Raw genomic sequence first — 12622 nt, 5'->3', positions numbered from 1 at the left:
CAAGAGGCTAGGAGCCGCTTCTCCCCAAGGAGTTGTTAACGGTTTTAGCTTTTTATAATATCCTTGGGGGGACACTCCCCCCCTCCGATTCCCACCTCTCTACCCAAAGCCAGGACGTCTGGGGTGTGGGGGTTAATAGCCCTACCCTTTCCCAGGATTCAGCTGTTCTGGAAGGTCAGAGCTTAAATGCTGGGCCTGGAGCTCAGTCCTGGCCCTTCCTAAACATCATGTCCCCCAGGAACAGGACCAGTGGGGGGTGGAGACGAGGTATGGCTCAGCTCTCCTCCCTGCCCCGCTCCCACTGCCCCATATTGCCTTTGCAGCTGGACTCTCAGGGATTCTGGGGGTGCAGTGGGGGTGGAGTAGGGGTGCAGACCATCGGCACCTTCCAAGCCTGCCTCCTGAGGCCCTCATTCTCTCCCTTCCCCTCACCTATTACCACTTGCTCCCCACACCCACCCCATACCCCTGCTCACTACAAGTGAAGCTCGCCCCACCCCCACCACTCCAGAAAAGGCAGGCAGGGGGCTTGGGTGAGTGCAGTGCTGAGGCCCCCTCCTCGCCCAGACTACAGGGTTTAGGACTGCAGTTTTGTTATGGTCAGGGAAAGGGGGTAGGGAGCTCAACTTGAAGTTTCTGAGTGAGAGAAGGGCTATTAACACCCCTAGGAATCCCAGGGTTGGGAGCCGCCCTCGTGGCCTGGGCACAGTGTAGTCTGGGGTTACGGATAGAGGAACTGTGAATATTTGAACTCTACCCCCAGTCTCTACACTCCTCACTCCACACCTGCCCAAGCCTCTCCTGATGGGTGGGGTAGGAGAGCCTCGTCTACCTTGTACAGCCTAGGGGTTTGGAGGTCAGGGGAGAGGAGTTCTTGATGAAGCCAAATGCAGGGAGGGGGTGCAGATGGAGCCAGCTGGCCACCTCCCACCCTCTGAGTGTGTCTGAAAATAAACTGCAATCCCTCCACTCCCACTTGATCATTTTTGTCTCCTCTGCTATCCTTCTCTCCATCAGGCTGGACGGGGAACCTGGGCACGCCTGGCTTTCACCTGGTTTTTACTGACAGGTCTCATCTCGGACCTCCTGAATCCTGTGGAGGGCTGGGTGTGTTTCTCCAGCCTCCTAGAAGGCCTTGGCCCCTCCCCACTCTTCTCCAGCCCCTTCTCCAGGAACTACCCTCATTTCTTTGGGTTCCAGGCAAGTTTCCCATCCCCACAGAGAGTCAGGGGTCTCCAAACTGCTAGGCTCTGGCTGCAGAGCTGGTGGGGCAGCTGCACCTGCCTGGGGACCCCCACAGGCCTGGCCTGAATCCCTCTCCGTTGCGGGGACCACCACCCACGCTTGGCTCCACCTGGGACACAGTGTCCCGGCTCCCTCTTCCCGATGTCCCCCACAGCTAGCACACACACAGGGCTTTTCATTCTAGGAGTTTTGTGCTGCATGGGAGTCCCTATGGGGACACAGCCAGGGGTGATAAAAATAACAAGCACGGGGGCGTTTAAATGTTCCAAAATCTACAAAGTCTTTCCAGTCCTGGGCACCCTGGTCTGTTTTCTGACACCCTTCCAAAGCGGTCACATGCAAGTCCTAAAGGATTTAGGCTTCTCTTTCACTCCCCCGAGGGCATCTTGCCAATCCCCTGGGCCCTCTGACTTGGTCTTCAAAGAGCCCACGTACTGACTGCAGTCAGGGAGGGCGCCCCTGCAGCAGTGGTGGCTGAAAGGGTGGTGGATACAAGGCCCCTTGCAATTTCCTGCAGGAAAAGCTCAGAGACGACATTTATGGAACATACTCTGTGCCGGGCTTTATGCTGAGAATTTATCATACATGCCCAATCAGTAGGTATTATAGCTGGTGACCGGGAATAGGGGGGGCCCTAAACTCCCACTTTACAGATAAGGAAACTGAGGTACCTGTCCAGAGTTACCAGGTAGAAAGGTTGGGGAGCTGGCACTTGCCACCAGGATACTGGCTCGAGGTTTTACATGGAGGCGGGAAGGGTGGGGGCTGGGGCCGTTGGTCTTGAGCACAGGTCTGCCAAGGGGTGAGGCGGTGGAGGTAGCCTACACGCTACGGGCGGGAACCGCGCGACCCCTCTGAGAACGCCGGGAGGTGAGGCGGCTGCCCGGGTCAAAGATGGCCGCTACTGCATCAGGCACGCAAGCGTGCCCTCTCGTGGGCAGGGCCTCGGTGCGCACCTCTCACCCCCTCCCCGCGGGAGGCTGGAAAAAAGGTGGGCCCTGGTGGCAGCTGTGTGTCCTCTGCCCCCGTAAGAAAGGCGTTAGAACTCTATCCTGGAAGGCGTGGGGAGCCCCATAAGGTTTTGGCCTGCGTCTAGCCTTCCACTCCACCCTCTATTCTGCCAGGACGAAGTTGCCAAAACAGAAATCTAAATACATCCCGGAGCTGTGAGGCGTGAGAACTTAGGAGGGACAGAATAAGGCAGGGAGCAGATGGGCTCTGCAGGTATTAAGGAAGTTAAATCAAATTCTTCTCAAGATTTGTAGTTCTTCTGAAATTGTACCTTCGTCTCCTGCAAAGAGGTCTAGATTCCTCAGTCCGTAGTGCCATGGAGCTGGGGCAATGCAGCCAGGGGAAGGAGCGTGTTCAGGTGTCAAGCTCAGCTGTGCAGCGTCAGTATAAACTGGCACCTGCCCTGCCTCGAACCCGGTGCCTCCCCGCCCCCACCCCGCAGCGTACCTTCATGTGTTTGCTGTTTTACAGCCTCTGAAGAAAGTTTATTTTAGGCCACCGGGTGTCCATCCAAATGAGAAAATCCTTCCTTTGCCCAAACCACTCAGTAGATTGTTTGAACAAGGTTTTAGGACCTAACCATCTGAATAGCATTAAAATTAATTAAAATTAATTCGTTAGTTAATTAAAATAAAGAAAACAACCATATCCTGCTCCAGTTGTACACACCAAGGATGTAAAGGCCCAGATCAAAGACACTTGTAAAATCCAATTTAGTTCAATCTAAGCAGAACAGGTGTGTGTGTGTGTGTGTGAGCGAGACAGAGACAGAGAGAGAAGGGAGTTACAAGAGATTGCCAGAGGTATCTAAATGTCAAGGTCCAGAAAAATCAGCAAAACCCAGTTTATGGGACATGGTTGCCAATTGCCAAACACCATAAAAAGGTGAACACCAGACTACTGGGATATAAAAGATGGGGGAAGAGGAGGGATTCAGCCCACCAGTTAACAAGAACAAAAAGCAGTGGTCTGCCCTATCGAGCACATGACTGGAAGCAGATCCCTGGCAAATTATATGAATGAATCAAAAGAGGGGCAACCTCACAAGACCAAAATCAAGTGATGGAATAACATGGGCAGAAACTGGATTTTCTGAGAAAAGTCGATAGCTTAAGAGACGAAAGCCACAGAATCTCCCTCCACCTGGAGTATGGGATTTGGCAACGGATGCAGGCAGGCACCAAATGGATACCTGTGAGCATGCATCCATTGCTGAAATAAACATGGATATGAGTATACCTCTCAGCTCCACTTAACCAACTCTTCATTTGCAATCTGGGAATCATTCCTGGTGCCCAATGCCTCAAGTTTTTCAAGGTTTAGCTAAGAACACAGTTCTTCAAAGTTTTCTGTTCCATCACATCATGCAGTGAACCTGCTTTGCAAAGTTCACGGCACAGACTTTTGTGATGATTGGCTGCATGGAAGCTGGGCCCACCAGCTTCACCATGTTTTGACTTGAACCCTCTCTTAGGGCAACCCTACTAAGAGCAATTTCTCCAATTCATTTCCAGCAGATGGTTAGGCTTCCTCGAGAGTGAGAACAGTTTCTTGCTTAATTCTCAGGAGGACCACACCAGGGTGAATTTGGCATGTCCAGCATCTCTGAACTGTGGATGTTGTGAATCAGAGTGCATAGGAGGCACTGTGCTGGGCTTGGGGATGTGGGTTCCCATGTCTGCTAAAGAAGAATGAGATTTCCAGGAACCTGATTGCCAGCCTACTAGCAGGCTGAGTGTGAGAAGGGCTGAGTGCAGGCTAAAAGCCAAATGCTATCCTGGTGAGGAGGTGGGGGAGTCCCTGCATTCAGTTGTGATGTGTAGTGTAATGGACGAGATTGTTTTTACATGACCTTGGCTGGACTGAACAATGGGCTGGGTAGGAGTAGCCCTCCTTCCTTCTCCCAGTGAGAGGAGCCACACCCAAGCTCAGCTGACTGCTGGACTGGGGGCTTTTCCAAATATTCTCTGCCCCACTCCTTGGCCAGTTGGGGACACAGTAACATCCATAGGCCAGAGGTGTCCAGTTACTGGCATCCTCAGACAACTCCTCGAATCCAGACTGAATGGTGCCAAGCAGCCTGGTGTTCCTTCATTGACAAGGCTGCTTTCCCATGCTAGCTCTATACAAAGGCAGAGTGATGGCAAGAAGGCCCTTTGCTGGAATGCACACTGTAAAACAGGCCCAGCTACCCCTGGCCTGGCTCGCCTCCACAGAATGAGATGAAGGTCAGAGGGCTGCGGCTGCTTCTCTTATTGACCTCCTTGTTTTCTCTTTCCCCAGCAAAGCTGGGTGTCCTACAATTTAACTCAAATCTGGCACTTGTCTACCTGGAGATAGCATCAGATCCCCCGAGTTAAGGGCTCAGTCCCTGAAGACTACCCCCGCCCCCACCTCAAATGCCAATAGCAAGTCCAGATGCTTCTGACAGACCGGCTATAGAAGTTCCAACAACCCCTTCCTCTTGTTCGATCAATTTGCTAGAGCGGCTCAGAAAACAGTCTACTTACTAGATTGCCAGTTTATTACAAAAGATATTAAAAGATACAAATGGGGACTTCCCTGGTGGTCCAGTGGTTAAGACTCAGCGCTCCCAATGCAGGGGACCCAGGTTCGATCCCTGGTCAGGGAACTAGATCACGCATGCCGCAAGTAGGAGCCTGCATGCTGCCACTAAGGATCCCTCACGTAGCAACAGATCCTGCATGCTGCAGCTAAGACCCAGCGCAGCCAAATAAATAAATAAATATTTAAAAAGAAAAAGATACAAATGAACAACCAGATGATGAAGAGATAGGGTCAGGTCTGGAAGAGTCCAGAACACAAGAGCTTCTGTCCCCATGGAGTTCTGGGTGTGCCACCCTCCTGGCAGGTGGAGGCATAGCTGGCAGGTGTTCACCAACCAGGACGCTCTCCCAAACCCCATGGTTCAGAGATTCTTATGGAAGCTTCATTACACAGGCATGGTTGATTAAATCATTGACCACTGGTTACTGATTCAACCTCCAGCCCCTCTCCCCTTCTCCAGAGGTGGGAGAATGGGGCCAAAAGTTCCAACTGTCTAATCAAGGTTGGTTCCCCCGGCAACCAGCCCCCATCCTTAGGGGCTTTCCAAAAGTCACCTCATTAACATAAACTCAGGTGTGGCTGAAAGGGCCTTGTTATGAATAACAAAAGCACCTTAAAAAAAAATGCACCTTTATATATCGCTCTTATCTCTTAGGAAATTCCAAGGATTTTAGGAGCTATGTGTGGGGAACAGGGACAAAAACCAAATATGTATTTCTTATTATAAATCGCAATATCACAAAGTCTATTTCCATGCTACATGATGCTATGGGATTTGTCTCGAATGTGTGCCTGACAGGGAGAGACCCAGACGGGTTTTGTCTATGGGAAACACCCCTTCCTTGCGCCCGGGACCCCCCCCTCCCCGGTGCACGCTTCGTGCCACAGTGCCTCCCTCTGCCCACGGCTGCCCTGAGTCAGCACCGCTTCTGAAGCCTCTCCACTCCTCATCTCCCCATCTCTGCCTTCCCATTCCCACTGCCAAGGCCCTGGGGTGTATCCTCAATGTTCTAGGTTTTGGTAATGGCCCTTCCTTGGGTCCTGCCCAGCTCAAATCCTTCCAGAACCCCACCACCGCCATACCCACTTCACGAAACATTGTCTTTATCATGTCACATCCCTACTTCAGATCCACTAGATCCGTTCTATTCATTACGTTCACTTCCTCTTTGCGGGTCCCTGGTGGAGGCACTGGGAAGCCAATGTCTCTCTATCCTTAGGGAGCTTCCACTTCAAAGGAGGAAGCGCCAAGCAGTGACAATGACTCAGGTGAGAAGTGTCAGGGCAGCGCAGGGGCCGTGGGGTCCCAGAGGAGATGCACCAAGCCAGGTCCGGGGGTGATCCAGGGAGGCTTCTCAGAGCAGGGAACAAACAGGCATTTGAGACCTTTCCAGCTTTTCTCTGACTCCTAACCAGATGGTCCAAGTATCACGCTGTTGTCTTCAGAGCTCCTCCACTTCTTCCCTGTCCTCCAATCCATATTTAACAGGATGTGCTCCCCACCCACCTCTTTTCTTTGTTTCAACCTCTGCTTCTTCGTCCTTTAACATCAGAAGGGCAGCAGAATACGCCACCTCAAAATATGACACTTTGGTATATTTTGAGCTGTAGGCACTTGAAAAACAGCAAATGCAGGGAGAGGCTTTCTCGGAATCCCCCTTATCTGCCTAAAGACAGATCCTCTCAGGATGGATTGTCATGGATTCCCCTCCCCAGGAGTTTCATCAACCAGAGAAGACTGTTTATCCTCAAAGAGGAGACTGGAAGTCCACATCGCACCAAACTTTGTCACAAACTGTCATATCTCCCATCTATTCTCTTAAGGGCCCGTTTGCTTCCTTAAAAATCATTTACCCTCCCCTAAGAGGCCTACATAACCCCTCCCCCTTCCCTATTAAGATGGTATTTAATCCTGAAGTTACTGAAGTAATCCTGAAGTAATCAGGAAGTTACTCATTTTTCCCTGGGTATCTCCTCCCAGGTATATATGAGGTATACAAGTCAATGCACTTCTATTTGTTTTCCTCTTGTTAATCTGTCTTTTATTGCAGGGGTCTCAGCTAAGAATTCACAGGGGTAGAAGAAAAATTATCTTCCCTCCCCTACATATCCAATGTTAATTCCATCTCTGTCAGGAAGCCTTCTGTGACCACCCTCCAAACCTGGGTCAGTTTCACCCTTCTCTCATCTCCAGTGTTTCTTGGGATCTGATGCTTAATGGTCTTGTCCAGTTAGGAAGACCATTTCACTTTAAGTTTTGGGACCTGGGTATAAGTCTTAGGTCTTCCTCTTACATAGCTTTTGAACCAGTCCCTCTAAAATGTGAAAATAAAAAAGAATGCATGCTTTCTTTCATTCATTCAACAAACATTTATTGGATACCATGAAGGCTCCATAAACCCAAATGGAATGGAATGTCTGAGAACTTTGCTCTAGTATTTGTATTTGTCTTGTTATGTATATGATTTACCGGTAGGAACTGAGTTGTATCTATTGAATTTGTTTGTCAATTACTGCTAATCAAATAATAGGACTTCATTGTAATCTTCAAAAATATTTTATTATTAATAATAAAATCTGGGGCTTCCCTGGTGGCGCAGTGGTTAAGAATCTGCCTGCCGGGGCTTCCCTGGTGGCGCAGTGGTTGAGAGTCCACCTGCCGATGCAGGGGACACGGGTTCGTGCCCCAGTCCGGGAAGATCCCACATGCCGCCGCGGAGCAACTAAGCCCGTGCGCCACAACTACTGAGCCTGCACTCTAGAGCCCACGAGGCACAGCTACTGAGCCTGTGTGCCACAACTACTGAAGCCCATGTGTCTAGAGCCTGTGCTCCACAACAAGAGAAGCCACCACAATGAGAAGCCTGCACACTGCAATGAAGAGTAGCCCCCACTCGCCGCAAATAGAGAAAGCCCGCCTGCAGCAACAAAGACCCAACTCAGCCAAAAATAAATAAATTTGTAAGAAAAAACCCCACAATGTACACTGTACACCTGAAACTAAACATAACATTGTAAATCAACTATACTCCAATAAAAATTTTAAAAAATAATAAAATCTGAGTTTTTATTCTGTGTCGGATACATACTATACCCTTTATATATTTTATCTTGATTAATTTTCACAACTTTATGAAGTATGCCCATTTAGCAGATAAAGAAATTGAGGTTTAGAGAGGCTAAGTAACTCTCCCAGAGTCTAAGTGAAAAGTGCAAGTGTAAGTAAAATCCAAATCTGTTTTATACTAGGAACCTAAGATTTTTCTGAAGTCTATGATCTTTACCATTATGTTACTCTGCTTTCTTTTTATTATAACTGGGAAACACAGTTATAGGGATAATAGAAGAAAAAACTAAAAATCACCATAATTCATTTTTCTTAACGTTTGTGTAGTCCTTTTCCAATCTTTTAAAAATGTACATACATAGTCAATAACCATGTATCAGTTAGTTATTGCTGTGTAACAAAACTAACCCAAAGCTTAGCAACTTAAAACAATAACCATTGATTATTCCCCACAGTCAGTGGTTCAAGTGGACAATTCTGCTGATCTGGGCCAGGCTTGGCTACTCTTAGTTGGGTACATTCATGTGTTTGTCATCAATTGGCAGGTCAGCTGAGGGCTGGCTTGTCTAGGATAACCTCAGCTGGGCAATTCAGTTTCCTCCATGTGTCATTCATGTCCCTCTGGCAGCTTAAGCTGGGAATGTTTTGGACATGTTTTCATGGTGATCACAGAGGAGCAAGAGAAGTAGAAGAGGGGACGTCCCTGATGGTCCAGCAGTAAAGAATCCGCCTTACAATGCAGGGGATGCAGGTTCAATCCCTGGTCAGGGAACTAAGATCCTACATGCTGCAGGGCAACCAAGCCTGCGTGCCACAACTACTGAGCCCACGTGCCACAACTACTGAGCTTTCACGCCTCAACTAAAGAGCCTGCATGCCACAAACTACAGAGTACACGTGCCCTGGAGCCCACACATCACAACTAGAGAGAGAAAACCCACGTGCCACAACTAGAGGCGAGCCTGTGTGCCGCAGCTAGAAAGAAGCCCGTGTGCCACAACGAAGAGCCTGTGCGCCTCAATGAAAGATCCCTTTGCCACAATAAAGACCTGACGCAGCCATAAATAAATAAATAAATGAAAAGAGAGAAGTAGCAGAAACACAGTTTTTCTAACCTCTACTTATGTCAAGTCAGCTAACATTACTACAATGGCCAAAGCAAGTCACATGGCTAAATTCAGATTCTTTAGGAGGGTGAGAAATTAGACTCTGCTTCTGTTATGGAAGGAACTGAAAATTCACAGGACAAAGGGTGTGAATATAGGGAAGGGTGAAGAATTGGAGCCATCAATTAAATCAACCTACCAATCTGTCCTCTGGCCACAATTATTTCTGTTCTCTCTCCATGTAAAATATGCTCATCGCCATTTCAGGACCCCCAAAAGACGCATCCATTCACGACATTAGGCTCAAAGTCCAGGATCTTGTGATCTACAACAGGTCTGAATGTGGCTCTTGAATGCAATACCTATGATCTAAAAAGACAAGTTATTTATCCCCCACACACCCAAAATACAATGGTGAGTCAGGGACAGAATAACAATAGACACTCCCCTGAAAAAGAATAAGGAAGAATAGTTGGCATATGGAAGTCACTGGTCCAGAACATTTCTGAAATCAGCTGGGCAAATCCAGCCAGGTCCCCCTACTCTGGGGATGGGGAATATTCTCTGATGAGACCTCGTTCTCTTCCTTCAGAATGGCTCTCCAATCCACTATTCTCCATGGCTTTTGGCTCACCCAGCTCTGAGGGAATCTTTCCTTTCCCATCATGTTCCTTTGATAGAGGTAGAATACGATAGTTATACAAGTAGTTGTAGAAGTCCCAGTAGGGGGCTACAGATAGAGAGGGAAACCTAGGAAACTTTGGGAGACCACTGTACATTAAAGATCGCTCAAGAAAGCTATTGGAACATTGTGGAACAAAGCAGGCTGGCTTAACTATAAAGCCATAAATAAAAGCACGAGATATGCCCCAGGCCATTAGGTGGAAGAAAAATGTCACCACCCTTCTCTGATTTGAATAAACGCTATGATAATCCTAGTTTGACCTCTGCCACTCTCCTGCCTGATACAAAGGAAGGAGGAACTAGTGATGTAAGCCTCACGTCTATTCGAAGGAGGTGGTCTTTTCCCCTCCCCCTTTCCTTTGACTATAAAATTGTAGCCCACTTAATCCTCAGGGCAGAGCTCCCTCACCTGCCTGCTTGCATCTCTTACAAGCATCCTATATTAATAAATCTACTTCTTGCCTATCATTTTGCCTCTTGCTGAATTCCTTCTGTGCTGAGACACAAAGAACATGAGCCTCAGTAAGTCCAGATACCATGTGAGTGATTCTAATTAAAAGACTGTGGGTTCAAATCCCAAGCAGGGTTTTGGCCAGGTTCGAGTCCCAAACTGAGTCCCAATCTGAGGTGCACGGTTTCACCTTGGCTTCAACGGAAGAAACAACCACTGATGGTAGCTGAGAAATTTTCTCAGCTTGCTTTCTCCCAACAGACAGTAGGAAGCCTAGAGGCCTTTGTACAAGTTGAATAGTCAGTTCTTTGCACAGAGCCTAGACTAACAGTGATATTGGGGGTATAAGACCCTTAAAAACTTTGGAGTTTTTCTATGTATCTGATTGACTTTACTTCATGCACCAAGAGCCACACCCAAAATTCTCTTGGGACATGCTTCTCTGTTGACTAAGTCTCCATTGACTAAAGTCTCTGGGCTGTATCAGGATGCTGTGGGAGTAATGCCTTAAAATTCCTAGAAGCCCTTTTGTCCAGCTGAGACTGGACTAGGCATTGCCTTGATTTTTTTCAGAGGACTTAACAGTATTCAGCCACACCTTTGAGGCCATTTCTTTTTTCTTTTCTTTTTTTTTTCATTTCTTAACTTTGATCATTTTTTACTGACCTAAGAGGCTGGGAATGAGAAATAATTTTATTTTCCAACCCAGAAAATTCTGCCCCCGCTTCACATTTCCTCCAAATTCTGCTTATAAGTTGACCAGTTCTTCCTTTAGCTCATCTCTTTCTTATAAAATTTTATCAAGCACAGCTTAAGAAGGTAGGGTGGGCTTCCCTGGCGGCGCAGTGGTTGAGAATCCACCTGCCAATGCAGGGGACACGGGTTCGAGCCCTGGTCTGGGAAGATCCCACATGCCTTGGAGCAACTGGGCCCGTGAGCCACAACTACTGAGCCTGCGCGTCTGGAGCCTGTGCTCCGCAACAAGAGAGGCCACGACAGTGAGAGGCCCGCGCACCGCAATGAAGAGTGGCTCCCCCGCTCGCCACAACTAGAGAAAGCCCTCGCACAGAAAAGAAGACCCAACACAGCCAAAAATAAATAAATTAATTAATTAAAAAAAAAAGAAGGTAGGGTAGGGGGTCCCCCAGAGGAAGAGAACCAGAGATAACCTTTTTAACATAAGAGAAACTTAAGCCATTCCATTTTGTAATCCAAGCCTGGCCACAATGCTTGCCCTTGCCAGAATAGGTCTGGTGGTTAATGATTCTAAGGGAACAAAAGAAGGTAAAAACAAACAGCTATTACCAGGCCAGGGAGATAACTTAACAATAGCAAAGATAATAAATCAGTTGTAAAGACTCCCAGTTCTGTTTCAACAGTAAAGGTTAGCCTGAAGCACATTCTTGAGCTGTTTTGCAGAATTCAAACCCCCTGGAGCACTCAACTACCAGATCAACTAAAACTTAAGGAATGATGATGTAGACCTTTTCTGACCTTGGTAACAGTCAATCAACTAGAGCCTGGACTCTGTTGACCTTCGCCCCATTTCTATGCTGAATTCTCTGCCCAAACCCCTTCATGAATATGCATGCACCCTTAGCTTAAAACTTACCTGATTTTGCTATTTGGTGAGATACTGCTTTGGAAAGGATCCCCACTGTTCTCCTTACGTGTTGCAAGTGATGAATCCTGCCTTCTTTAGATCTTTGGCTTGGTTGTGTCTTTTGGCTGCGACCCACCAAGAGGCGACCCAGTTTTCAGTTACCAATAGTAAGATCCAGCTGACATTTTCTGCATTCTGCCTGGAAATTTCTTGGCTCAAGTCTACAAGTTCACTAGGTATATTTTCTATCACAGGTGACAGTTTTACTAATTGTTTGCCACTACATATACAGGTCACCATTTCTCCTTCTTTAACACTTTCTTAACTATTTTTCAGCCCCCCTGCCACCCTGTCCCAGAGCAAAAGTCACATATTTTAAGCTTTTGTTAAAAGCTTAGGGCTTCCCTGGTGGCGCAGTGGTTGAGAGTCCGCCTGCCGATGCAGGGGACCCGGGTTCGTGCCCCGGTCTGGGAAGATCCCACATGCCGCAGAGCGGCTGGGCCCGTGAGCCATGGCTGCTGAGTCTGCGTGTCCGGAGCCTGTGCTCCGCAATGGGAGAGGCCACAGCAGTGAGAGGCCTGCATACCGCAAAAAAAAAAAAAAAAAAGCTTAACAAAAAATTGGTATTTCTGGTACCAATTTCTGTATCTGTTTGCTATTACTGAGACAGGAGAGGAGGGAAGAGGGTAAGGCACAACCCTTAAAGAATGACACAGCTGTTGAGAAAAACGATACTACAAAAGCTGGTCAGAACCGATTAGGCCCAAGTTGGCAGATGAGTCAACTTCCAGTGGACCTCGAGCCTCATTAAACACTCATTGTAATACATTAGCTAAATGACACACCCTCAGGTGACATGACAGTTCTGAGGCCGACTGTAAAAGGCC

Source organism: Phocoena phocoena, chromosome 10, assembly GCF_963924675.1.
Source record: "Phocoena phocoena chromosome 10, mPhoPho1.1, whole genome shotgun sequence".
Lineage (NCBI taxonomy): Eukaryota > Metazoa > Chordata > Mammalia > Artiodactyla > Phocoenidae > Phocoena > Phocoena phocoena.
This window is presented reverse-complemented; position numbering follows the sequence as displayed.